General features: G+C 40.3%; 1 protein-coding gene and 1 long non-coding RNA gene across 3 annotated transcripts in view; one reads left to right on the top strand and one right to left on the bottom strand.

The window, feature by feature from the left end:
- Nucleotides 1-25,915, bottom strand: part of LOC100701335 (protein tyrosine phosphatase receptor type H) — a 574,626-nt gene that overhangs the window by 316,030 nt on the left and 232,681 nt on the right. The window lies entirely within an intron of this gene.
- On the top strand, nucleotides 5,765-21,313 carry LOC109203264 (uncharacterized). Its single transcript, XR_002063178.2, has 5 exons — nucleotides 5,765-5,865; nucleotides 14,680-14,741; nucleotides 14,830-15,003; nucleotides 15,553-15,633; nucleotides 20,950-21,313. It is a non-coding gene; the product is annotated as an uncharacterized LOC109203264 (long non-coding RNA).

The following is a 25,915-nucleotide window of genomic DNA, read 5'->3' as shown; positions in this document are numbered from 1 at the left end:
AAGGCCGATTTCTGAAGATGTGCGCTGCGCTTTTTTTCCTCTAAGGCTTACACATACGAGGTGGGTGGTCTGTAGGTTACAAGCGGATAGAAAGTTCTTCTTTTCATTACAAGCGCCTGCCTCCACCCCACTCTATAAAGATGCAATTTGTTGCTAGGCAGATAATCTTAAAGGTTCTTTATTGCGTCTGTCATATAAGAAAGTAAAATACTATTGAAAGAAATGGTTCTCTACAGCCAATAGGAAGTCACTATTTTCTTTTCCCATTACAAGCGCTGGTGTAGCTTATCTCTACCCGGCACTATATATGTGTAAATATATATATATATGTATATATACATAAGTATATATATATGTAATCCGTTACTAGTCAGATAATCTTAAAGTTTTTTTATTTTATTGTGCCTGTAATATAAGAAAGTAAAATTACATCCGCTATTGAAAAAAGAAATACTGAGAAAATTGTCATAATATTTAAACATTCAAACTATGAGTTTGTCTGTGGAAAACTAACTGCCACACTATACAGCACTGACTCAACAGAAATCTGATGCTTCACCCCCAGGAACCATACCCCTCCCTCTTTGATCCCCAGATCTCTTCCCCGTCCAAGTACAGAGGGCTGCAGAATGAAAGGATCCATCTTGCTGTCTGTGCATAGTGCGCCGCCCTCTCTGTTTTTATTCTCCTCCCTCCCTCTAAAAACTTTTTTTATTTTTTTCTCATGGCGCGATTATGGATCATATTACACACTTACTGTGGGGGAGGGGAGGGGTCATCAATCAGATTTTGACACAAGGCGCTGATGCAATTCGTCACGCTTAGGGATCAAATTACACACTTCCTGTGGGGGAGGGGTCATCAATCAAATTTTGACACAAGCCGCTGATGCAATTCGTCACGCTTAGGGATCAAATTACACACTTCCTGTGGGGGAGGGGGGATCAAATTACACACTTCCGGTGGGGGAGGGGAGGGGTCAAAAGGTCAAGGCTAGGGTCATCAATCAAATTGAGACATAAGGTGGGGTGTTATGTTTTTTCACATCACCATAGCCAAACAAATGAAAACCCAGTGATCATTAAAATTCAATACATTTAATTATGGCTCCTACAAGGAGATATGAGCAAAAGATACAGGTAAGCAGATGTGTCATTGGATAATGGCAGGTCATGTATCCTAAAACATGAAGAATCAGAATACTTTCTTAATCCCTAAGGAAATTATGTGGGTTACAGTTCCTCCAAGAAGAAATGGTAAAAATAGTAACAGTAAGAGACTAAACTCCAAACAATATATACAATAATATAATATTAATTAGTCAGTGTCAATTGTTGATTTGTCCTGTTCCCATTATATGACGAATTATGATGTCTGTTTGGTAGCTGTTTGCATACTATGCATACTCTCTCTCTCTTCATATATAGGGTCATATACAGTTAAGCCCATAATTATTCATACCCCTGCCGAATTTTGACTTAAAGTTACTTTTGTTCAACAAGCAAGTTATTTTTTGAGCAGAAATGACACAGGTGTCTCCCCAAAGATAATAAGACGATGTACAAGAGGCATCATTGTGGAAAAAAATATTTCTCAGGTTTTATTTATATTTTAGCAAAAAGTATCATGTCCAGAATTATTCATACCCTTCTCAATAATCAATAGAAAAAAGCCTTTATTGGCTATTACAGCAATCAAACGCTTCCTATAATTGCAGACCAGCTTTTTGCATGTCTCCACAGGCATTTTTGCCCATTCATCTTTAGCAATGAGCTCCAAATCTTTCAGGTTGGAGGGTCTTCTTACCATCACCCTGATCTTTAGCTCCCTCCACAGATTCTCAATTGGATTCAAGTCAGGACTCTGGCTAGGCCACTGCAAAACGTTAATGTTGTTGTCTGCTAACCATTTCTTCACCACGTTTGCTGTATGTTTTGGGTCATTGTCGTGCTAAAATGTCCACTGGTTCCCAAGGCCAAGTTTTTCTGCAGACTACCTGATGTTGAGAATCTTCATGTATTGCTCTTTTTTCATGGTGCTGTTTACTGTGATTAGGTTCCCTGGTCCATTGGCTAAAAAAACACCCCCAAAGCATTCCCAAACATGAGGTTATGCCCTCCCTTATGACACTGTCAAACATGGTGGTTCCCACCACGTTTGACAGTGGGGATGGTGTTCTTTGGGTTGAAGGCTTCTCCATTTTTATGCCAAATGAAGGCAACATCATTGTGACCAAATAATTCAATTTTTGTTTCATCTGACCATAACACTGAAGACCAGAAACCTTCTTCTTTGTCCAGATGAGCATTTGCAAAGGCCAAATGAGCTTTGGCATGCCTTAGAAGTGCCTGGAGAAGTGGCGTTTTCCTTGGTCTGCATCCGTGGAACCCAACAGTGTCCGTTGGACTGTCTGCCTTGAGACATTGCCACCAGCAGAGCCCAGATTCACCAGAATGGCCTTGGTGGTGATCCTTGGATTCTTTTTCACCTCTCTCACTATTCTCCTGGCCAACACAGGTTTCACTTTTGGCTTCCGACAACGTCCTCTGAGATTTTCCACAGTGCGGAACATCTTGTATTTTTTAATAATATTTTGCACTGTAGCCACTGGAACTTGAAAACATTTGGATATGGCCTTGTAGCCCATTCCTCACTTGTGAGCAGCCACAATGCACAGCTGCAGGTCCTCACTGAGTTCCTTTGTCTTAGCCATGAATGTCCACAGACCACCTGCAGAGAGCTGCTGTTTTTCACCTGTTGAGTTGATCAAAACAGCTATTTCCAATTAATCAGGTTAATTAGGATGCTTTAGAACAGCTTTGACTATTTGGAATGGTATGGAACTTTGGATTTTCCCAGAGACTGTGACAGTTTGTAAAGGGTATGAATAATTCTGGACATGATACTTTTTGCTAAAATGTAAATAAAAGCTGAGAAATATTTTTTTCCACAATGATGCGTCTTGTACATCATCTTATTATCTTTTGTGAGACGCCTGTGTCATTTCCAGTCAAAAAATAACTTGCTAGTTGAGTAAAAGTAACTTTAAGTCAAAATTTGCCAGGGGTATGAATAATTATGGGCTTAACTGTATGTGTGTGTGCGTGTGTGTGTGTGTGTGTGGTGGGGGGGGCGGCGCAAGAGGGCGTGTTCGCCCGGGGCGCCAAACAGGCTAGGACCGCCACTGCACGCTGGTGTCAGTTCTGGTTTGCACCGGTCACCTAATTTCTGGGCGTACTTCCTGTTTCTCTCACTTTTCGCCTATGTGCTGTTGGTGGATTTTAAGCCCCCACCCCCCTCAGGTCCAGCTGCTACTGAGTGTGTGTTGTACTTCTAAGTATTCACCATCGTTTGTGAGGAGATCCGACAGGTGAGTGAAGAGAGACATCTTACTTAGAACTTGATTCGCCAGAAACTTTGGCAAGTGTATAAAATGTGAAGTGACTGAATGCAATATTATACACTTAATTGAAATCTTTTGTCTAATTGCACAAAGTAGAAAGACAATATTTCTAAAGCAGGGGTCTCAAACTCGCGGCCCGTGGGCCATTTGCGGCCCATTTGCGTCCCATTTGCGGCCCACGTCACCTCCACTTGCAGCCACATACTGATGTGAAGAAATATTTTTTTTTTAAATTGTATATGAAAAATGATTTAATACTATGGCAGAGTGTTACAGGCATAGCCCTTTAAGACTGTAGCCTCATGGGCGGTGTAGTCCGTGCTGCAGGGAGAACGTGTGGGACCGCCCCTCCTGCTATGTGTGTGTGAGCTGAGGGAGGGAGAAAAAGGAAAGTCGAAAAGTATGAGGTGCTACCGAGCAGAAACGGGAGCTGGAAGCATGTAAATATAAAAAAACCACTGCAGCCAAAAAGAGTGCCTGACGAGCCCAGTTGTAAGTAAGTTATTAAAACTCGACTGTACATTGTGTTGTGTTTTCCTCCAACACAATAATGTTCTGCTGGAGCAGCCTTTCAATGCCTCTTTCTGTCTCTTGCTAGCAAAGTTGACCCAGACAGTAAAGCTAGTTCTCGGCTACAACACGGAGCCCAAAGTATTAGCCAGAGGTCTCCTTACCACGGATCAGAGCCGCGGACCTGGCCAAGGTAACAAGAGAGTGCAAACATCTTGAGGGATTGGCTGTGTTAGTTCAGGGAGAGATTTATTTGGAAAGAAAACAATTTTCACTTGCAGTCGAAAACTAATCTGTACGCTTATGCCTGCATTTTTATTTTGTTAAATACAAACAAAATTGTAGCAAAAGTACTGCCACGTGTCTGGCCAGAAAGAGCTGTTTAACTACTGTACTATACTGCTGAGTGACTGTCTTTTGCTCATCAAATACATTTCATTGCAATGTTGACCCTGTGCTAACTTGCATATGACAAATGAAACTGAAAGGCTTCAGATAGTTAAGAGTGAGAAAAAAAATGCGTTCGTGTTTGCAATTTTGTCTTGTTACACAATATTTGGAATTAAATAAAACAAACAAAACACTACATTTTAGGAAATATTAGTGGGTGTCTCATGTTTGTTTTTTTGTACTACTTGGACACTAAAGTTGCCCTCCAATAAGATGACGGTGCCAGAAGTGGCTCATTTGAGTTTGAGACCCCTGCTCTAAAGTATCATGTCAACACACTGGTTAACATGCTGTCATGTTACAAGCATTAAATTCAAGATGGACACTAAATTAATAAACAAGTAAATCTTTCATTTATCACTGATTTCATATGACTTAAACACAGAAAATGAAATAATATCTCTTAAATTAAAATCTTATACTTTTTAGCTTTTCTTTGAAATGACAGCACAGAGAAAATCCTTTTCAATGTTTTTTTTATTATTATTGTAATTAAAGCCTTTTTAAGCAGGTAATTTCACTGAGATCAAAATCTCCTTTCGGAGAGACACCATATTTAATTCAGGGTCATCTTAAAATATAAAACATGATATTAAAACACAACATTGCAGCATATTATATTCATATTAAAATTCTTGCAGCTTCTTATAGTGGAAGTGTTAGGGTTTGGGTTGGGTTAGGGCTTTAGGGTTACCATCTTGTATAAGACTACCAATTGCACCATGTGAAAGGATCCCTTTTTCATCATTCCTAATTTTAATTTTACCATATTTACTTTTATGTAGCTACCAACTGAAAGCTCCAAAATGTTTTTCCATTCAAATTAAAATATTTGATATATGAATAATTGTTTATGTTTTATTATTGTTATACTTGTTTAAGCTTTGTATCATAAAGTGTTATATGCAAAATCAAGAGGCTTCAAAGTGCATGTATTAGTATCCATATGAGCATATATATATATATATATATATATATATATATATATATATATATATATATATATGAATGCATATAATTTACAAGTTTGCCACCAGGTGGCGCTGCTGACACATTGATTGATACTGTGTCAGCTGTGTCATTCAAGGTATTCAGTTTCCCCACATCAGATGCCATAGACGAGGTAATTGAATGAGGAAGGATTGCAATAAAGCTCAGACTCCATGTCTGAGTAGTTTGTGGTTTTGACCGGCTTTTCTTGTTTTCAAAGTTTGGAGGAACTGTTTGACTCTGGAAACCACACGATTACCTTAGTCCTGGCTGCACTTACTTTTCTTTTTGCACACTGAGTGACAGGAGTGGCAGGGAATGGGGTTTCAGCAGTAGGAAACAAGAGGAAAATCGTCAGGAATAAACAGTTTTAGTCCTTTTGCACACATTTGTCACTGAGAACGACTGAAGGAGAAGCATGAATGATACGGGAGCAGAAGATGGGAGTAAGAATAGAAGAAGGAGATTAAGGCGACAACACTGACAATATCTGCCAAACTGAGAAGAGCCAGGTAGGTCAGCTTTTGCTAACTGCTGTTGTGATATCATGGTGGCATGTTGGCAAAAACCAAAACAAAAGAGAAAGAAACCAATCTAAAGAAAGAGCTCAATGTAAAGAATGTTTTAAGATGCGCTCACATTATTGATTGGCAAAGAAAAGCTTTGTGTACCACTGACACTTTCAAAGCAATTCTGCAATAATTGTATCAAGGTTTCAAAACAATCTGATAATCATCTCCACATTCACTGCTGCTAATCTCACAGGTTGCAAAATGAGCAAGGCAATTCGTCACAGAAAAATACATGGCAATAATTTTGATCTAATAGTTGTACAAGTAAGAAAAAAGTTGAAATTCTTAAAGACAGCAAGCAGAAGCTGTAAAAAAAAAAGGTGTGCTTCAGCAAAGAGTACTTTCTCCCAAAGTTAAAATACACTACTGATCAAAAGTTTTAAAACACCCCAATTTTTCAATGTTTTAAAAGTTTAAAGTATGCAGTTACGCGGGCTGTGCCTTCTGCCGGGCACACATCATTCTCTGGGACTCCAGGGCCCGTATCCCTAAAGATTCTGAGAATCCTCTCAGAGAGCTCCTAACTTAACCTAAAAATTCCTTGCCAGGAGTTTTAGCTTAGAAGTGATTCCAGAACATTTTCAGTGAACTCTGAGCAAGGAATGGATGGAAAATCCTATCTTAGTGAGGAGGTGTGGTTGACCCCGTTGCTAGGTATGAGTCATCATTTCAAAAGCCGTGATTGGTTGATCCTACAAGTGTGATGGAAATGAGCTTTTGGTGAGAATGAGCAAAGGATGTACCCTCAAATCAATAAACATAATTATACACTCTAATCTTATGCTGACTGTAATTGTAAATATTTCACATTCAAGAAAATATCTGGAAAATGAGTAGTAAGCTGTAGGGGTTATAGCCTAACATTAGAATCTAAAATATGTGAAAACTTAAACTCATTACACCCTCTTCAAATAATGATTCGTGTCTTATTTGCTCATATCAATATCCTAGCTGGCATATTTTGTACTTTCACTCCCATATGGACCCCATTGAAAACAACATGGCCTATCTCAAGGGGCTGTCCCTAATGAAGTAGAAATCACAATGTTACAAGTCCAGTGTGGTCTTAACGAGGGTAACACGGCTCAGCTTTTATCAATGTCTGTGATTGCTGGCTGGTCTATTTATAAAGGCTTGTTAACAAATATCCTACAAACACAGAAAATGGAGAAAAAAAGGACTCGCAAGCCGAACTGGACTGAGGAGCAAGGTTTGTTGCTGGCCCAGTTGGTGAACGAACATAAAGGTATCTCTCCTGCCTCTTCTGTTGGCCATTTTGTGCAGCTGCTTAGGGGAACTCCTAAGCCACTAAAAGTCCTCTTCCCTGCTCTTAGCAGATCTCGCCTTAGGAGCTCTTTTAAGCGCTAGGAATCTTGAGGAATAGCTTTTATATTAACTGGGATTATCGTGTCACTTTTAGGGGAAATTCTAAGAAAACGTCATGACTCTGAGAATTTTCTTAGAATTTGGCCGCTAGGAGCCACTTTTTGCACAAAGATTCTTTAGGGATACGGGCCCTGGTGAATTTTAACTAAATCTTTCTTGTGTGCATCTGAGCCCGGAGTCCTGCGCTTGAGTCCTCCTCTAAACCGTAACAGTAAGGTTTTAAAAACTGAGCTTAAATAATGATTAGCGGTAATAAAAGCCGAGGGAGGTCAACAGTGATCACTGACTGTTTTTAGGAGCTTTTTGAGATTAAATAGAAGAAAATACAAAACATTGAACATGTTAACAACACAAAAGCCATATTAAACGCAAACTACTTTAGGCCCGGAAGCAGGATTCGTCACGTCATCACTTAAAGACCGGATTCTTTTTCTTTCAAAAGTCTTTTTATTAAACAAAGGTTTCAATGCAATGTATACAATAACACAAAGTGCTTCAGAATTTTTCAAAATTTCAATCTTGTTCCCACCCTGACCCTTAAAACAACAAATAATTGGCAGCCTGCTGCCCAACTAAACCAAAAACACAGAGAAAAACAAAACAAAACAAAAAAAACAAAAAAAACGAACAAAAAAACCCAACAACAAACAGACTCATAAAGGAAAAGAAAGAGAAAAAAATTAAAATAAAATATATATTTATATATATATATATACATAAAGGGGGTTGGGGACTACTCGGTAACAGTAGTTGTGGGCCTTTCAAAGAAGTCCAGAAAGGGGGACCACAGTTTATAAAATGTATTTTTAGACCCACGAACTGTATATCTAATTTTTTCTAAATCCATACAGGACATTATATCCTTTAGCCATTGTGTGTGTGAGGGGGGAGAAGAGTCTTTCCACTTCAGCAATATAGCTCGCCTGGCCAGCAGTAATGAAAAGTTTAATGTTCTGAGTCTGGAGTTGGACAGATTCAAATTCTGGACCGCACCAAACATAGCACAGAGTGGCTCTGGTTCAATTTGATGCTGCAGGACATCAGACATCGTATGGAAAACAGATTTCCAAAAGGTGGACAATGAAGGACAGGACCAGTACATATGAAACAATGTACCAGGAGCACCCCCACACCTTATACAGGCTGGGTCCACCCCTGGGTATATGTGTGCCAGCCTATCCCTGGACCAATGCCCCCGATGAACTATCTTAAATTGGATAAGTGTAGATCGAGCACACATTGATATATTGTGAACCTGGCCAAGGATAGAGTCCCACAGTTCATCCGTAATATGAAAAGTAAGGTCCTCTTCCCATTTAGACTTGATAGCAGCTACTGAAGAGCATTGTAAATTGTAAATTAAACTGTACAAGGCTGATATTATACCCCTTGAGGTTGGGTTGACCATTAAAAAATCATCTACTGGATTGCATGGAGGTATTTGGGGGAATTCTGCTGTCACACTCTGCACGTAGTGTCTGGCCTGTAAGAAACTGAGCTGCAGCTACGCCAAACTTGGTGGATATTTGAGAGAAACTTGCAAAATGTCCATCTTCATATAAGTCTGCAAAGGATTGACCGGATTGAACAGAATTCAACTTTATTGTCATACATGTCACAAGTACAAGGCAATGAAATGCAGTTTGCATCCATCCAGAAGTGCTTTAGCCATGATATAGATATATTACAAAATATATATTAGCAATAATATAGGTATATAGATATATTACAGAAATGGGTCTGTTATAGGTATGAGGGTACAAAAATGGATCTATTATGGGTATGTTACAATGTACACGGTATGATGGCGCACATCATGCCTGAAGTGCAGCTCTTCCTCTGATAGGAAGAGGTCTGGCAGACCCAAAGCCACAACTACATCAGAGGACAAGTTTCCGAGAGTTAACAGCTTGCTTGATAGGTGGACAACAGGACAACAGCTTAAAGCAGAGCTTAATAGTGGTCGTAGTGAGCAAGTCTCAGTTTCAACTGTGAAGAGAAGAATTTGAATTGCAGGTTTGACAGGACAAGTTGCAGCAAGAAAGCCATTGCTAAGATGTCAGATGAAGACAATAAAGCTTGTCTGGGCCATGAAACACCACCATTGGACTACTGAAGACTGGAAGAAAGTATTATGGACTGATGAATTAAAAAGTGAAATCTTCGATGTGCTTGGCCCTGAAGTGTTCTCAAGGAGAGAGGAAATTAGGACAGAAAGCCTAATGGAAGGCCTCTGCCCTATCACATTATCAATGAGGGCAAACCAGGGCCCAGTAGCAGCAGTGGGCTTCCCACTGACTCCCTCACCTGACCGTGGATACTTGTAATCCTAAAGGCAGAGGAAATCAAAAACGACAGTAGACAAATAAAAACAACACAACTCCTCTTAGGCTCTTAGTTCACACTGCAGGCGAAAGCGCATCAAATCCGATTTTTTTTTTACCCTATGCGGCCCATATCCGATCATGGTATGACAGTGTGAACAGCACAAATCCGATATTTTCAAATCCGATCTGGGTCACTTTCGCATGTGGTACTGAATCCGGTACATATCCGATGTTTTAGAAAGCGTCTGCTGTTTGAACGGTCATGTGGCATTAAATCCGTCTTTTACATCACTGACACAAGAAAGACGCCAATTATCAGCGCCGGAGAAGCGCCCGAGAAGACATCGCGAACGCTTCCTGGCCATCCAGTGTAGATGTTAGTGAAGCTGTTGGGAACACAACGTGAACATTTTATTTGTACTGTATAATCTGCAGATTCTGACAGAAATCTGCAACTATCCTCTGAAGCACCGCTCCTCTCTAAAACAGCAATAAGGATAATTATTAGGTTATTTACATTATTATGTAAATAACAAAATTGCAAAAATTGGGAAACGTAAAGTCCGAAGTCTTTATATTAAGGGCCATCAGTCAAACAATATTGTTTGCTCTGGGTCTAAACGGAGCACGTTTTGTGTGACATCTTTTTAAGTTACACCATTTTTTCTGGCCTGCAAATGGGTGACTTTCCCCTGCAGTCTCATCTTCTCCAAAATTGTCCTGATCACACACAACAAATAAGAGAAGAGAGAAAACCATGGTTAATCCCCAAAATTTTCACAGCAGAACACAAGAGGAATACCGTCTGGACATCACAGGTTCTGTACAGCATGAAGGTTAATTAAACAGTACTTATATGAATATGATGTGTAAATTGATTGATTCTTGTATCCCCATGCCACAGTGGCCGAATACTGCACCCCAATGAAGAGGTGATCATTTTCTGTTCTCAATTTAATAAATTGAGCCGTTTGGTCTTTGTTCCCTAAAGAATATAACCAAAAGGTTAAATGTGAAAAAATACAAATTAAGGATACACCCGACCCATCCTTCAAATCGTGGGGGGGGGAATTATTTGCCACATTTGGAGGACTCTCGAATTTGGACAGCCTTCGTCGCATCGCTGTGACATAATCGCCTCCAAACACAGCCATCAAATCATGCTACCCCTGAATTCAGACACAGCCAGCGTGAGCATATGGTGGATGTCGAGAACGAATGACAGTCATGATTATGGTCTTTGGGAGGGAAAAGGTGGAGGAGTGTAGAAGGATTAGGTGAGTGTGGATGGAAAGGTTCCCATCTGGGCCCGTATCCCTAAAGAATCTTTGTGCAAAAAGTGGCTCCTAGCGGCCAAATTCTAAGAAAATTCTCAGAGTCATGACGTTTTCTTAGAATTTCCCCTAAAAGTGACACGATAATCCCAGTTAATATAAAAGCTATTCCTCAAGATTCCTAGCGCTTAAAAGAGCTCCTAAGGCGAGATCTGCTAAGAGCAGGGAAGAGGACTTTTAGTGGCTTAGGAGTTCCCCTAAGCAGCTGCACAAAATGGCCAACAGAAGAGGCAGGAGAGATACCTTTATGTTCGTTCACCAACTGGGCCAGCAACAAACCTTGCTCCTCAGTCCAGTTCGGCTTGCGAGTCCTTTTTTTCTCCATTTTCTGTGTTTGTAGGATATTTGTTAACAAGCCTTTATAAATAGACCAGCCAGCAATCACAGACATTGATAAAAGCTGAGCCGTGTTACCCTCGTTAAGACCACACTGGACTTGTAACATTGTGATTTCTACTTCATTAGGGACAGCCCCTTGAGATAGGCCATGTTGTTTTCAATGGGGTCCATATGGGAGTGAAAGTACAAAATATGCCAGCTAGGATATTGATATGAGCAAATAAGACACGAATCATTATTTGAACAGGGTGTAATGAGTTTAAGTTTTCACATATTTTAGATTCTAATGTTAGGCTATAACCCCTACAGCTTACTACTCATTTTCCAGATATTTTCTTGAATGTGAAATATTTACAATTACAGTCAGCATAAGCTCATTTCCATCACACTTGTAGGATCAACCAATCACGGCTTTTGAAATGATGACTCATACCTAGCAACGGGGTCAACCACACCTCCTCACTAAGATAGGATTTTCCATCCATTCCTTGCTCAGAGTTCACTGAAAATGTTCTGGAATCACTTCTAAGCTAAAACTCCTGGCAAGGAATTTTTAGGTTAAGTTAGGAGCTCTCTGAGAGGATTCTCAGAATCTTTAGGGATACGGGCCCAGGTGTATATACAAGAAGGTGCGGGGGGAGTGCTATGTACACCTGAGTGAGGGGAAAAGGGGCTCCAGGGAAGTCCAGGGGAAAAGCACGCGTTCTTCAGATAATCCACACACACAATCGCAGGTTGTCACTCCAACACTCGCCACTCGGGAATCACACGGGGGAAAATCCAGGGAGCTCTGCAGACAGGGAGACGGGGTTAAATACAATACACAAAAGAAACACACTTGACTTGCTGTAGCTTGACTTCACTAACGCGTGGTAGACAACAATCCAGCGACGAACAGCAGTCACCTCCTGGCTTAAATGCTGATCATCTTAATGAGACCCAGGTGTCTCATCTCCTGAGGGCGTGGGCCGAGGGCCTGAACCCACAGTGAGTTCCGCCCCGGCAAGTGAGAAGAGGAGAGAGAGAGAAACAGATAGAAAGTGCTGATCAGCGTGCAGCTGATCCGCCTGGCCGTGACACTTACAATGTAACTACAGCCCAGCCCATACAGCAGTATATTAATGACTAACTTCGTATTGTGGATGGATTATCTCAGTTGTTCTCCTGGCTGAAGTTTGGTCCGTTTACAGCATCCTGCCATTCGATTACATTTGTTCCTGACCACTGAGAATCCTCACGTTAACTTTTATCGAGTGGAAAAAAGTTAGTGTGTTTATATTATGCTCACATAGCTGTGTCACTAGCGGTCACGTAGCACATCGTTATATACCAGCCAGCCCAGATGCCTGGCCAATAAAATCGGGCCATTATTTTCTCCAGAGTTTTATCGCATCCCATATGGCCTGCCATAGGGTTACAGTGAGCCACCTGGAAAATAATTTCCTGGCAACTTTGCGGCACCAACAACTGGGTTTGTATTTCATCAGTGTGAGTGTTGCGACTCACTTGGTACAGCCTATCATTCCATAATTGGAAATGTGGGTAAGTCCACGCGGCTTCGGAGCGCACCACATGACCATCAATATCTATCATTTGGTCGTACGCTGAGCATAGGGGGTCGTCACAAGACTGCTCCAGTGGAAAATCTTCTGTGGGGCGAATCGAAGCCACACTGTCACCACTGGTCTGGAGACAGTGTCACAAAGGCGTTAGTGGGGCTCCATGCCGGTGTCGTGCCAAAAAGTGATTGTCTGCCAAAAACTGATTTCCAATGTTTCTGTGTATTTTTTATGTGTAATATCTTTACGTATCTTCGTAAATAGACTTCGGTGAACAGGGTTTACAAAGGGGTTATATATAGAATTAAAAAATTATCTGTTTTTCAAGTATCTTTACAACTCTGTGTTATTGTACTTACATTATAACCAATCCGCACCTTTATCCCCACTTGAAATATTTTTACTGAACTATTGTAATATTTGCTGCCATTTCTTCTGTCCTCTTGGCCAACTTACTCTTACAAAAGACATTTTTAATGTTAATGAGATTTTTTTTAACTGCATAAATAAAGGTTATATAAAAGTCACTGCCAAAAACTGATTGCGGCTTCTACCTTGTTAAACAAATGTTGTTTGTGGCTCAAGATGACTTTATGTCATCCATGGGGGATGCATTTGACATATGTTTCACATATTATAGCCCAACAAGTTACTTATAGCAGTTTAAATACGAGCAATCAGTTTTTGGCAAATACCGGAAATCAGTTTTTGGCAGACAATCACTTTTTGGCACAACACCGGCAACCGGTCCATCATGCTTGGGGCAGGGGGCTTCTTCTGCGGTACTGGGACCCCTGCAGGCTGGTGATTCTCGGCCAGGGTGAACAGCGCCTCCAGGCACCGGAACCACCGCGTGGTGCCCCCAGGCAGTCCCTCCACAAACTGCTCGAGCACGATCAGCGACAGCAAGCGGGCCTCGTCCTCTGAGGGTCCCGGCTGCAGACATCTAGTGGCTGAATCCTGCAGTTGCCTGGCCCAGGCGAACTGTCGTTCCCCAACGGTCATGCGGCTAGCTCAAAAACAATTAGTGATAATGAACTTACATGCCTTTTTCAGTGGGAATACAAATAGGGGGAAAAAAGAGATGCCCCCTTCTGTAACTAATGAATGTGTTTTTTCTCCTCTTGCAATATGAATACTTCTAATGCCTGCACAGTATGTAGGCTAGAGTGAGGATGATGTCACTTGATGCAGCAAAGTAGAAAAAATAGATTGGAGTAAGACGTGAAAATTTTTGCCTGTTTTCTCCTTCGCCTATGCTGGTCATTTCAATCCACAGCAAAAATAATAATGACAAACAAGGTATTGTTTTCTTATATAAATGTGGGTTTGCCCCTTGTTAAAAATAGAAGCAGTAGTATTAAAAACATTAATTTAGTAATAACAAGGTCCAGCCCAAATCACTATTGTTCATGCAAATTGAAATCATGGCACCTTGGCTTACATTACTAAAAGCAGCAGGTAAGCAGCCTGTCAACACTGGGGTGTAATTCAACCAGAACCTCAATTGGTCATGGTCACATGTCCTGGGTGTTTTGAACCACAGTGTTTCAAAAAACCTGAGCTTCAGACGCTCAACACACTTTCAAAACGTCAGTATTGAGCATCACATACCTAGCTTTCATAATAGTGGAGTATAAATGAATACCAATACCAAGGTCAAATTAAAAGTTCAACTGAAAAAATTATTTGTTTGTGGGTTGTATAGTTCTACAACAGAATATATGCATGCACCAGTTCACTGTTATACAGATTTTTGAGCCTAGTATAAGTTCATCACAATATAACATTTTTAAAAAATGCTTTCAGAGTTGGATCCCCAAAATCATCAAGAAACGAGTGTGCAGCACCTTTGTAAAAGATTCCTTCAGGTACTGTGACCTCTTCCTTTTGATAGTGACATGTCTTTATTTTAAGTAGGTCCTCATGGTGATGTATTTATGCCTTCACCTTTCTCAGTAATGGTGCATTGTGTCAGTGTGGGGCTGCAAGAGATGACCATGCCTCTGTGGCTCTTGGAGACCATTCCAGCACAGCGATGTTGAAGCACTGGAAAAGTGCGGAGCACTCCTCTGAACAACCAACTGATTTAGAGAGGTGCAATTTGCAGGAGCCAGCAAGAGGCACAGCTATGTGGGTGCTTTTCTTTTTGTCTCAAAATGCTTTTTTTTAAACATGTCTGCGTATTTTTAAAGGAAAACTCCTGTAAAGCTGTAGTAGTCAGTACTTTGAATATTCCTGACCTGCAACCTACTGCTGCTGCACCTGAGTAAACAAGGTCAGTACAGGTAAAAGTGACAAGCTAAAAACCCATAAGAACCCACATGACACAGGTGTCACCGCCCCTTTACACATTGGGGAAAACACGTACTCTCCTATCGTTTTCCAGAAAAGAAAAATTTGTCTGGACTCTAATGTTTTAAGTGTCATTTTTATTTTCTGTGTTATTTACAGTTTAAAGGTTGAAACAACTGAAGCATATCTTTAGCTTTAATACTAGATAACAGTTCATTACTTTTCAAGTCTTTGTGCGTTGCTGACATGTGCTTGTTTCCTTTTATTCATCAAATCTCTAAACTTAGTTCCAGCGTCTGTCATGGAGCACTGAGCCTTCTGTCATGTACAACATATTGACAACCCATTGGGGTCTTCCTCTACCCAACCTGGTTGTTTCTGTTGTAGGTGGAGAGGGCAGGACACATGTGAAGACCTGGGTATGGGAGGTTCTCAGGCAGGGGCTTGTGAAAGCGTCACAAAGCACAGGTAAATACTTTATGCATCTGTGAGTGTTTTAATGTCTGAAACTCATCCATGAGGTTCACAGTGTGCTTGGAATTTCTGTGAGTCATTTGCTGAAATATTTATTGTTGGTTAGCAGATGCCATCATATTTTCCAGACGGTTCCCTATGCCATATAACTTTTTTTTTTAAAAAACATGTTGCCTTACCTGATTTTTATTTAGTGTTTAGATTTTTAAAACTATGTAAGTAAATAGCACATTCTGCTCATCTGGACATAGCATTTTTAGCCATGAAAACGTAGCTGAAATGTTTCCTTACCTAGATAATTGAGCATGCATCAAGTCAAATAGAAGTTGTCTTAATGCAATCACATATTAATGTGATAATGTATTAAAGTACCTGTCACCTCTGGCGAAGCAGATGGCGTGGCGTGGATGAGAATAAGGACCCAAGCGCAGACAAACAGATGAATGAGAAGCTTTAAACTGAAAACAAGCCTTTAATGGCATTTGTACCAAAACACTACAAAAGCAAAAAGGGAACCATCCATCCATCCATTTCATTGTCTTCCGCTTATCTGGGGCTGGGTTGCAGGGGCAGCAGCCCAAGCAGAGAAGCCCAAACCTCCCTCTCCGCAGCCACCTCCTCCAGCATGTCCTGGGTCTGCCCCGGGGCCTCCTCCCGGTGGGACATGCCAGGAACACCTCTCCCAGGTGGCGCCCAGGAGGCATCCTTGTCAGATGCCCGAACCACCTCAACTGGCTCCTTTCGATGTGGAGGAGCAGCGGCTCTACTCTGAGACCCTCCCAAATGGCCGAACCTTTCACCCTATCTCTAAGGGAGAGGCCAGCCACTCTTCGGAGGAAGCCCATTTCTGCCGCTTGTATACGCAGTCTCGTTCTTCGGTCACTACAAACAGCTCGTGACCATAGGTGAGGGTAGGGACGTAGATCGACCAGCAAATTGAGAGCTTCGCTTTTATACTCAGCTATCTCCCATCACTCGTGATCAAGACCCCGAGAAACCCAAACTCCTCTATAGGGGAGGAACTCGGCCCTGACCCGGAGTGAGCACTCCACCCTTTTCTGGCTGTGGACCATGGCCTCAGATTTGGAGGTGCTGATTCTCATACCCAGCGCTTCACACTTGGCTGCGAACCATTCCAAGGCGAGCTGGAGGCCATCACATGATGAAGCCAACAGAACCACATCATGTGCAAAAGGTAGAGATGAGATCCTGAGACCACTCAAGTGAAAGCCTTCCACCACTTGGCTACGCCTAGAAATTCTGTCCATAAAAATTATGAACAGAATCAGTGACAAAGGGCAGCCAAAGCCCATCACCCACCACGAACGAGTTCGACTTACTGCTGGCTATGCGGACCAAGCTTTTGCAATGGTTGTATAGGGACTGAATGGCCCGTAGCAATGGGCTAGATACCCCATACTCGCGGAGCACCCCCCACAGGACCCCCCAAGGGACACGGTCGAATGCCTTCTCCAAGTCCACAAAACACATGTAGACTGGTTGGGCAAACTCCCATACACCCTCAAGTATCCTTGAGAGGATGAAGAGCTGATCCAGGGTTCCACAACCAGGACGAAAACCGCATCGTTACTCCTGTAGCCGAGGTTCGCCTAACGGGGGGAGTCTCCTCTCCAGCACCCTGGCATAGACTTTCCCAGCGAGGCTGAGGAGTGTGATTCCCCTGTAGTTTGAACACACCCTCCGGTCCCCTTTCTTAAAGATGGGAACCACCACCCCGGTCTGCCAATCCAGGGGTACTGCCCCTGATCTCCACGCAACATTGTAGAAGCGTGTCAGCCAGGACAGCCCTACAACATCCAGAGCCTCCAGGAACTCAGGGCGTACCTCGTCCACCCCAGGGGCTCTGCCACCAAGGAGTTGTTTAACTGCATCAGTCACCTCGCCCCAGAGATTGGCGGGTCATCCCCCTCGTCCTCAGACTCTGATTCCTGCACGGAAGACGTGCCAGTGGGATTAAGGAGGTCCTCGAAGTATTCCTTCCACCGCCCGACTGGCAAACCGTCAGCCGACTCAGGAGGGGAAAGCAGTGTTCTACCTGCACTGTGTATAGTGCGGGTGGAGTCCTGCTGACTTAGACTGAGAAAGGGAACTAACAAAACCTAAATTGGGAGCAGCTAAACTAAAGAATGTGGGAAACATGGAAAAATGTTACAAAAACCTTAAAACCATGAACGAGGAGCCTTAGACATGAAAACATGGAGGAGGGAACACAGACAAAACACCGGAGAAGACTCACAGGAGAAAATGCAGAGATAATGCAGACTATCCAATGAGTAACAGAGGGGAACACAAATTATATATACACACACACACACGAGGAAATGGCAGACAGACAGACAGGGAACCAGTGATGGGAATAATGGCGTTACAAGTAACGGCGTTACTAACGGCGTTACTTTTTTCAGTAACGAGTAATCTAACTAATTACTATTCCTATCGTTACAACGCCGTTACAGTTACTAACAAGGAAACGCGGTCCATTACTATTTTTCAACAAACAGACGGTTAAAGCTGTGTTCAGCTTACCGCATCTTATATCAGCTGCACGGAAGTAGCTGTAAGTAATCTGGACGCTACAGCTTTAAGCAGCTGCGCGCTCCCGCGGACGGTAATCACGATCACTGTCTAGCACAACACCTGGAGCTCAGGGGGCAAAACAATCGAGTGCTGCTGTTTGACTGAGGAAGAATAAAGTAGTCGTGGTAAGTCAATCACGTGACCACTTAAAGACAAAGCAACAAGGTGATTTATACCAGTTTTTAAATTGTGTCGATAGGCCACGTAAAACCAGAGTCATGATAAACAAGATATACGCGGCGTTTTTTCCTCAATAGTTTCACCACGTTAGCGCTAGCAAGCACTCTGCTTATGAGCAAAAAACAAAACAAAACAGGGGAAGTTTTAGGAGTGACGGAGAGGGAGAGAGAGAGAGCAGAAAAAGAGAGAGAGCGAGTTTTGAGATGTGAGATTTGTGACGTTTAGCGTGTTTGGAGTGTGTAGTTAATGTGTTGTCTTGTGTAGTTAGTGTGTAGTGTTGTGGATAGTTTTGTGTTGTGTGTCAGAACAATGAGGCGACTGCTGTCTCCAGGTAGAAACAGAGGTGATACACCTGCTGCTGTCAGACCTGCAGGTATCAGGCTCTGATGTTCTCCTTTATAGTGGACACAAAATATTTTTTTGGAGTGGCACAAATAATTTGTGTGGCATCTTATTGAAGAACAGCTGATTGTTGTGTAAATAGTTTGAAATGGTTGTTTAAAAAATCAAGGTAAATGGATGCAATTAAATTTGTTGTTTGCAAAACTTGTGCATAGGATTTTAAAATTGACAATTTATATTTGCATTTGAAGTTATGAAATATGATTCATTAAACATGTTTGTGGTTGTTACAGTAAAAATATAACTTTTTCTACTCTGATTTCATGGTTTTTGTCTGATTTTAGATCAATTCGGGTTATACAGTATGACAAAATGAGAACATAACTGTAAATTCAGGCACGCAAGGTTGTGCTAAAAAGAATGATACCAAACAAGGCAAAGCAAATAGTTTTTAAAGGTAAAATGTGGAGGGAAAATCAAGAGTAGTAAAAAAATGGCCAATTATACCCTGGACCCCAGAGGGTTAAACGTTCTTTGTTTTGTTTTTTTAAAGTAACGCAATAGTTACTTTTCCAAGTAATTAATTACTTTTAGAATATTGTAACTCAGTTACTAATTCAGTTACTTTTTTGAAGAAGTAACTAGTAACTATAATTGAATTACTTTTTCAAAGTAACTTGCCCAACACTGCAGGGAACACAGCTGACACTAATCAGATGAGACAAGACTGGGAACAAGCAAAACAGAATAATTTCAAATAGGTCACAGACTTTCAAAGTAAAACAGGAAACACATGCACAGAGGCACAGACTTGATACTGAACAGAGGGAACATTGAATAAAGTGACAGGAGTGACAGGAGTGACATGAGATACGACTGACTGGGGAACAAGAAGACAGAAATAAACCTACACCAAACATGAGGAGCACAGGAACCAAAACCTAAGAACTAGAAATCACAAACCAAAAAGAACTGGAGCACTAGAAATATAAAACATAAACTAAAACACTAGCAGTCAAAAACCATGATGAAATCAAAGATCAATAATAATACAAAAGCACTGGGTCACCTATCCATATTATAAATAACTTAATCTTGACTAAATTAAGTGCAACAAAGTGAGGCTGAACATGACCCCGGGTGAGTCTTAAAATGCAGCAATGTGAGCATCTGCTCCCACGCTGGCCACTGGAAGAAAAGGGGCTCTATTAGCGGCCACGAAGTGACCCCAATAAAGCTGTTTTCCTGCTCACACTCAAGACAACAAGACGGAAGCAGTGTTGATTACTTAATGGATTAGAGTATAAGCTCTAATAAAGTATACTATATTACTTCCAGGGGTCTGGTCCTGATTTTTGTAGAACAATTGCGATTTTCTCTCTGGCTAGTGTACCAAGTACAGGTGGCACAATTGTTGTTTTTTCAAAACATGTTCAAAGTGCAATGAACCCTCACGCTAAGTAAACAGGCTTATTGGATAAGATATAGGACAGGGCGTGGTAGACGAAAGCACACACGTCGTTTTTGTGCTTCTGAATTGGTAAATTGGTGTTAAAACGTGTTGCATATACACATGTTTTATGGATATTTTTGGTTTTTACTAGTCTAAATGTATGCTTTTAATTCTTTTACAGATAAGCATGTCTCTTTATCTGATAATTGACTTGCAGTTTGTTGTGTATTTGGATTTATCCGTCAGGGATCAGTAATTTGTTTTGCTCCATTTGTTTTGCTTCTGGTTTTAGCATCCTTATCATCAAGTTAATTTTGCTATTTCTAATGACAAATTATAACATTCAGCTTTAGTTTGTTTATATTAGTGAAAATAGTATAAAAAACATTCTTACAACTTAAAAAATGAATTTAGTCTGATTTTTAAGCCAATTCAAGGAAACACAACAAAACCTTTAATAAATAATTTACAGCCTGAGGAAAGAGAAAGCTAAGATAATGTGCAAAATGTAAATAACCCCATTTATAGACAACATATCAAATATAGAGATATGCAATTTGCAAATGATGGTAAAATTACTATTCTGCTTTTATTTACATTTTACACAGCTTTTGCACAATTATGGAAGCACAAAAAAAAAAAAAGAAGTTAGTTAAAAAAAAGCCAAAAAGCATGAAAAGTTTAAAAGCAATATTAGATTAGAACCAGGCCATTCACCACTTATTTGTTTCCCCCAGGTCCATGGATCTTACCTACAGGTCTGCAAGAAGGTGTTAGCAGGTGTGTTGGACAGGCAGTGCGAGATCATGCAGCTGCAGCATCTTCAGTCACCCTCAACAAGGTGGTAGCGTTGGGCATTGCTCCCTGGTGCCTTGTGGAAAAGTGAGAGCAGCTGGTCAAACCTCAGGTAGTACAGACATTTACACATTTAAACATTTTCCAAGCATTAAAAAGAATCATGTTTACCTTTATTGTGCAAAAAACTCTCTTAAAATTTTGATTTATATTTGTCTTTTTGAGTTTTTGTTTTAGTTGCTTATAATTAATATAAAAGGCTTTTATAGGTAAAACAGTGTTTTACCTCCATGTACTGCTTTTTTACAACTGTAAATGCTGTTAAAAATGTTCTGTGTAGATTTCATGATGTGGATGACTGATTTACAGTGTTGGGCAAGTTACTTTGAAAAAGTAATTAATTATAGTTACTAGTTACTTCTTCAAAAAAGTAACTGAGTTAGTAACTGAGTTACAATATTCTAAAACTAATTAATTACTTGAAAAGTAACTTTTGTGTTACTTAAAAAAAAAACGTTTAACCCCCTGGGGTCCAGGGTATAATTGGCCATTTTTAACTACTTTTGATTTTCCCTCCACAGTTCACCTTTAAAAACTATTTACTTTGCCTTGTTTGGTATCATCCTTTTCAGCACAACCTCACGTGTCTGAATTTACAGTTATGTTTTTATTTTGACATACTGTATTAACACAATTGATCTAAAATCAGACAAAAAACATGAAATCAGAGTAGAAAAACATATTTTTTTACTGTAACAACCACAAACATGTTTAATGAATCATATTTCATAACTTTAAAAGCAAATATAAATTGTCAATTTTAAAATCCTATGCACAAGTTTTGCAAACAACAAAGTTATTTGCATCCATTTACCTTTTACCTTGATTTTTTAAATAACCATTTCAAACTATTTGCAGAACAATCAGCTGTTCTGCATTCAATAAGATGCCACACAAATTATTTGTGCCACTCCAAAAAAATAATTTCTGTCCATTATAAAGGAGAACATCACAGCCTGATACCTGCAGGTCTGACAGCAGCAGGTGTATCACTCCTTTTTCTACCTGGAGACAGCAGTCGCCTCATTGTTCTGACAAACAACACAAAACTATCCAAAACACTACACACTAACTACACAAGACTTCTATCCTTCTCTCTCTCTCTCGCCGTCATTCCTAAAACTTCCCCTGTTTTTTTTGTTTTGTTTTGTTTTTTGCTCATAAGCAGAGAGTGCTTGCTAGCGCTGTCTTTAGTTAGTAAACGTGACGAAACTATTGAGGAAAAAACGCTGTGTATATATTGTTTATCATGACTCTGGTTTTACGTGGCCTATTAACACAGTTTAAAAACTGGTATAAATCACCTTGTTGCTTTGTCATCTTGAAGTGGTCATGTGATTGGCTTACCATGACTACTATAAATACTCCTCAGTCAAACAGCAGCACTCATGCGATTGTTTTGCCCCCTGAGCTCCAGGTGTTGTGCTAGACAGTGATCGTGATTACCATCTGCGGGAGCGCGCAGCTGCTTGAAGCTGTAGCATCCAGGTTACTTACGTAGTCAGCTACTTCCGTGCAACTGATATAAGATGCGGTAAGCTGAACACAGCTTCAACCGTCTGTTTGTTGAAAAATAGTAATGGACCGCGTTTTCTTGTTAGTAACTGTAACGGCGTTGTAACGATAGGAATAGTAATTAGTTAGATTACTCGTTACTGAAAAAAGTAACGCCGTTAGTAACGTCGTTACTTGTAACGCCGTTATTCCCATCACTGCTGATTTATAATAAATTACATAATGTCATATATCTATATATCTATATATATACATCTATATATATAGTTTGTGTTAAAATGTCTTTATTTGAAATGTACATGTGTAAAGTGTTAGAGCTAGTGTCTCGTGAGAATACCCTTAACAAGAATACACGAGACTTTTCATGGACTGCGAGGGAGCAGATGTCTCTCATGAAGTTAAGCTAAAAAAAGTTTTTAAGCTAAACGTTTTCTAAAAGAAAAAGGACTTAAGGACCTCTTTTCAGGACAAGCAGTCAACAAGGTATTTCTTGTTTGAGGTTTGTTTTTATCATTCACAGTGGACATAGATGGCTTCTTTTACTCCTCTTTCCATCTATGTCCACTGTGAATCATATGAGAACCAGAAGCAAAACACAGCTGACACTAATTAAAAAGACGAAACCAGGGAGTATGTGTGAAAAAAAAACCCCCATTATGTACCCTTATGTAAGCACATAGAAAAAAGTGTTTGCATAAGCAGGTGTGAATGGAAGAATGGAACAAGTTGTATAAAGTGCCTCAAGTGCTTCAGGAGAGTACTCAAAGGTAGAATAAAAAGGTGCCATATAAAAAACAGTCCATTTGCCATTAAAGTAATTTGAATGAGTATTTTGGATTGTACGTAACAAAGTTTCTTAGTACAATGTGTATCTGAACATGAGAAAATAATAGTGGCTGTGACTAATTCCCATAGCTCCCAGAGCTCTGGGCTGAAATAGTAACCTATGGACACACTCTTTTAAGAGGCGTGATAGGTTGATCAAATTACAAGATGTTTGAGTAACAAATTTGTGTTCCCACAAGGTGGAAATTTCCATCTGAGACTGCTAATGGAGTTAGAGGAAAAACCAGAAAGTAAAAGAGATAAAAGTGAAGAAAAAAATTGGTTGAAAATCCCCTGGAAGCATTAGAGAAAAAAAGGATTATGAAAAGACAGATTTATCATCTCAGAAAAATTGTTTTTGTATCCTTCCTTAGAGCCTCGGTGTGTTGGAGCATTTTTTGATGTATCAAACTTTGCTATCCACTGTTTTCTTATTAGTTTCCTTTTTGCACCATGGGAGAACTAAGTGCTAAGTACTGCGCTGACATGTCTTATCTGTCCAGAAAAGTGTGACAAAAGCACAACTCTACCAGGACTGAAAAACAAATAAGAGCAGTACTTAGCACATTCAACCAACATTATGAACTATATAATGTCACCAGTCTTATTATGTCCAGTGTTTATTTTGTTTTATATTAAATCTTTTTTTCTGATGTGTCTTAGACAAATACTGGTAAAGTTGGAAGAGTGAATACCAAATCTGGGCAACAGTTCAGTTCAATTCAATTCAGTTTTATTTAAAAAGCCTCAAATTAAAACAACAGATTGCATCAAGATGCTTTATATTGTAAGATAAAGACCCTACAATAATACAAATAAAAAAGAGAAACCACAACAATCATTGACCCCCCACCCACATAGCAAAATTGGTATGGCCCACACAGTGTGATTACACATGGCCCACATTCTGCAAAGAATGACGGCCCTTTGGTGGCCCAGATCTGGTTTGCCAGAGGTGGCCCACACATGGACCAGCACAAGGCCAGTTGCAGACACACTGGTGGTCCTGTGCTGGCCCAGAACAGTTTCAGCTCTGGCTGCGGATGTCAGCCTTAATCAATAACAAGATGTGCGAGAACATAATAGTGCAAAAGTAACATGACGAAACTCTGTTCAGACACTGAATGGACTGATTCTTATATAGCGCTTTTCTACTCTCCCGGATTACTCAAAGTGCTCTATACAACATGTCACATTCACCCAATTACACACATGTGGCCCACATCTGGTTTACATACACCCTGCCATGACACCAGTCAGTCAGAAGTGCCAGCTTGACGCTGGATATGGGCCAGACCTGTTTTCTATGAGCCTGGGCCACATAAACCAAACCACAATTGGGCCAGATGTGGCATGCCATCACATAAACAGTGCCGTCTGCGCCAGGTCTGGCCCATATCTGGATGACATACCACTTACCATGCCAGAAGTCAGCCAGCAGTGCCGGCTTGACACCAGATCTGGGCCAGACCTGTCTGTTATGTGGGTATGAGCAAGAGCTTTGGCTACAGTGGGAAGAAAAAAGTTCCTTTTCACAGGAAGAAACTTCCAACAGAACCAGACTCAGGGAGGGGCAGTCATCTGACATGACCAGTCAAGCTGAGTGGATGAAGACAGGATAATGACCATAATGCTCTCTTCTGTCTGTTTTGTTTCTCATTACCGTTGTTAACGCACTGACAGTGCCCATTCCATCTGAAAACAGTTCTGTTGTTTGTTTTATATTTGGAAATGTGATATACTTGTGTAATCAATGAATGATCAAAAGATAGGAGTGGAAAATGTTCAGATTTGGCTCTTGTCTGTGCCAAGCTTACCTGGCTAAACGTGAGGTTTAGTGGTATTATGTTTTGTCTCCTTATAATCTTTTAATACAGGATATACTCAACAGTACAAAGAAGGAATTTTCCAACTGTATCCCTTTTGCATTGTTTTTTCATTTGGGGGAATAATGACAATAGTCTTCTTTTATTCAATCAAGCCCATAGTTTTTTTTTAAACAGACTTCTTTTATGGTAAAACCCAAGATGAAATTAAGCATTAGTAATACTGAACTTGCATAAGATTTTTTTTTGATGTCATCAAAATGTAAAACCGATCAGCTTAGCATTCCAACCTTGAGAACAATGAGAACAATCTGGGTGAGCATGTTCCAAAATGTAAAAAATAATACTTGCAAACTTACTTAAGGAAATATTTTGTCTGTAATTTCACAGAATATAATTAAATTACATGTATTACATGTAACATCAATTAATTAGAAGTGATTTTTATTTCTTTGTAAACAGACATTTGTAGTAGCATTTGCTTCAAGACACAACCTTTACCATACAGTGACAAATCAATTGTCTGGTATAGTTTTTGGAAAATTATTTAACCCTTATCTAACTTTAAAAAAACAAAACAAAAACATATCATATAACTTACTTAATTCTGTTTGGTGAAGCCTCTTTGATTGCCATGCTAAAAAAATATACCTAACTTTGAAATTTTAGCCAAACAGTCTAA

This window comes from Oreochromis niloticus, linkage group LG8 (genome assembly GCF_001858045.2).
Source record: "Oreochromis niloticus isolate F11D_XX linkage group LG8, O_niloticus_UMD_NMBU, whole genome shotgun sequence".
Lineage (NCBI taxonomy): Eukaryota > Metazoa > Chordata > Actinopteri > Cichliformes > Cichlidae > Oreochromis > Oreochromis niloticus.
The sequence above is the reverse complement of the archived record's forward strand: the minus strand, read 5'-3'. Positions and strand labels throughout refer to the sequence as shown.